The 2,994-nt window shown below is 38.4% G+C and overlaps 1 pseudogene; it reads left to right on the top strand.

Annotated features, from left to right (window-relative positions):
* Positions 1 to 597: 597 nt before the first annotated feature.
* On the top strand, positions 598 to 2,775 carry LOC141345249 (uncharacterized; annotated as a pseudogene).
* The last annotated feature ends 219 nt before the right edge of the window (positions 2,776 to 2,994 follow it).

Genomic DNA, 2,994 nt, shown 5'->3' on the forward strand with positions numbered 1-2,994 from the left:
CAAAACTTGTTCGCCCATAACTTCCGACAGCATCTCAGAAAAGAACAGGGTGGGTCGAGGACCCTCGACGGACTCCGGAAGGCCAATGATCCTAACATTGTTACGCCGACTGCGACCCTCCAAGTCAGCCGTTTTGGCCTTGAGCTTAGTATAGTTCTCAGTTAGCTCGGCACATACTGCTTCCAACGAGTGAATTCGCTCGCTGACGAGGTCTGCGTTAGATTCCAGTGATGTTATTCGTGAACCATGATCCGACACCGCAGTTTGAACGAGGTCAAGTTTCGCCTCCAAAGACGTTAATGCAGTTTTAAATTCAGCCGAGAGAGCGGCCCTGTGCTCTTCCAATAAACTTGACAAGGCCGCCATACTAATCTCCCCATGAGCGGCATGCGTATCGTCTTTGGGGGTTGCATCTTTCTTCGTTTGTTTAGCTGATTTAGATGCCATTTTCTGCTTCCTTAGATATCGAATATGTTTTCCAACTACATGCAAAACTATTAAGCTGGTAGAGGATGGTTAATTGTGAATAAAGGAAAACTTAACAGGGACCACGAGTTAGACACGTCTACTCCATTCGCGTCCTGAACCGGAAGTCAAATGATCATTATTTTTGATATCCCACACACCAGCTCTCCCAAATCTGCTTCTGGTGCCACCATCTGTAGGACTTATTGGCACTGCTCTCAAATGTTAGTTTGTTCATGTTTTTCAGCTTATAACAAGTTACTGAAAATGAACCATTTTTACTTTTATTTCAGAGTTGATTAAAGGAAAAGAGGAGAATGAAGAATCAAGTCAAGTTGAGGAGAAAAACCATTTCAAAACTGGAGAAAAAACTTTGAGTTGCTCTCAAGCCAAACAGAAAGATTTAAAGAAAAGAAGAGCAGAGAAATGTTGCACCTGCACTCAGTGTGGAAAGAGTTTCACAAGAAAAACAGATCTTGAGCGCCACATGATAATTCATACTGGAGAAAAACCATTTACTTGTCATCAATGTGGGAAGAGTTTTTTACGCTCATCAAACCTAAAGGAGCACATGAACATCCACACTAGAGAGAAGCAGCACACATGTGATCAATGTGGTAAAGTGTATTTAACGGCTTCAGGTCTGAGGAAACACTTGAAACTTCATACAAAGGTGAAACCACATTCATGCCATCTGTGTGGTAAGAGTTTTTGCCATTTACAAAGTTTGCAAGTGTATGAGAATATTAATACTGGTGTGAGAGAATGCATGTGTTCTAAGTGTGAAAAGATTTCTACTTCAGTAACTTATTTAAAACTGCATAAGTTGATTCACATTGGAGAGAAGTCTTATGAGTGTTCACATTGTGACAAGAGATTCAGTACGTCAGGAGGCCTGAAAATACATGAGATGATCCACACTGGAGAGAAACCTTATAAGTGTTCACACTGCAACAAGAGATTTAGTCGGTCAGTACATTTGAAAACACATGAGATGAACCACACTAGTGAGAAACCTTATAAGTGTTCACACTGCAACAAGAGATTTAGTCGGTCAGTACATTTGAAAACACATGAGATGAACCACACTAGTGAGAAACCTTATAAGTGTTCACACTGCAACAAGAGTTTTAGTCAGTCAGTACATTTGAAAACACATCAGATGATCCACACTGGAGAGAAACCTTATGAGTGTTCACACTGCAACAAGAGATTTAATCAATCATCATCTCTGAAAATACATGAGAGGATTCACACTGGAGAGAAACCTTATGAGTGTTCACACTGCAACAAGAGATTTAGTCAGTCAGCATATCTGAAAATACATGAGAGGATTCACACTGGAGAGAAACCTTATGAGTGTTCACACTGCAACAAAAGATTTAGTCAGTCAGTAAATTTGAAAACACATGAGATGAACCACACTGGAGAGAAACCTTATAAGTGTTCACACTGCAACAAGAGTTTTAGTCAGTCAGTACGTTTGAAAACACATGAGATGAACCACACTGGAGAGAAACCTTATAAGTGTTCACACTGCAACAAGAGTTTTAGTCAGTCAGTACATTTGAAAACACATGAGATGATCCACACTGGAGAGAAACCTTATAAGTGTTCACACTGCAACAAGAGATTTAATCAATCATCATCTCTGAAAACACATGAGAGGATCCACACTGGAGAGAAACCTTATGAGTGTTCACACTGCAACAAGAGATTTAGTCAGTCAGCATATCTGAAATTACATGAGAGGATTCACACTGGAGAGAAACCTTATGTGTTCACACTGCAACAAAATATTTAGTCAGTCATCATATCTGAAAATACATGAGAGGATCCAAACTGGACAATAACCGTATCACTGCACTGCAAATGAGAAGCATTTTATTCAATCATCTGCTATACACAGTCATGCAGAAACAATCAGTTGTTTTTTTGTGTATATCTCTGGCAGATTTACACATTCTAGTCTGGCATGCATATGTATACCCATCCCTACTTGTAAATTTGAAGGAGAGAGATCAAACTTAGTAGCAAAAAATTAGTATTCACTTTTACTTCCAGTAGTTAATGATCATTTTGCTTTGAGTCATTATTAAATGTTACTTTTTATTAATACATTATCTTTACTTTTTATATTTTATTAACAACATTTGTGGTCAACTGATTGAATTTGCATAAGAAAAAAAAATATTTTAGCTTTGATAGTTGAAAGTCACGTTTTTGGGCTTTGTTTTAAATATCTAAATAAAGCTTTTAAATGGAACTGAATTAAAAGCCTTTGTCTTTATATTTTTCTGCATACAGTGAAATTATGAGCATTATTTCTGACTGGTGTTAGGAAAAGAACATGTACTACAGACAATATATGAGACTACAGACTGTACAGTATCATAATGAAAGTATATACAACAACCGACAGAGTCGTAATATTGCACATTGCGATTTATATACATAGGCCTATATGGAAGAGACGCAAGGGGGCGGAGTCTGGGGAGTGAATTTCAAGGGGGACGGCCTTTCAGTTCC

Source organism: Garra rufa, chromosome 11 (genome assembly GCF_049309525.1).
Source record: "Garra rufa chromosome 11, GarRuf1.0, whole genome shotgun sequence".
Lineage (NCBI taxonomy): Eukaryota > Metazoa > Chordata > Actinopteri > Cypriniformes > Cyprinidae > Garra > Garra rufa.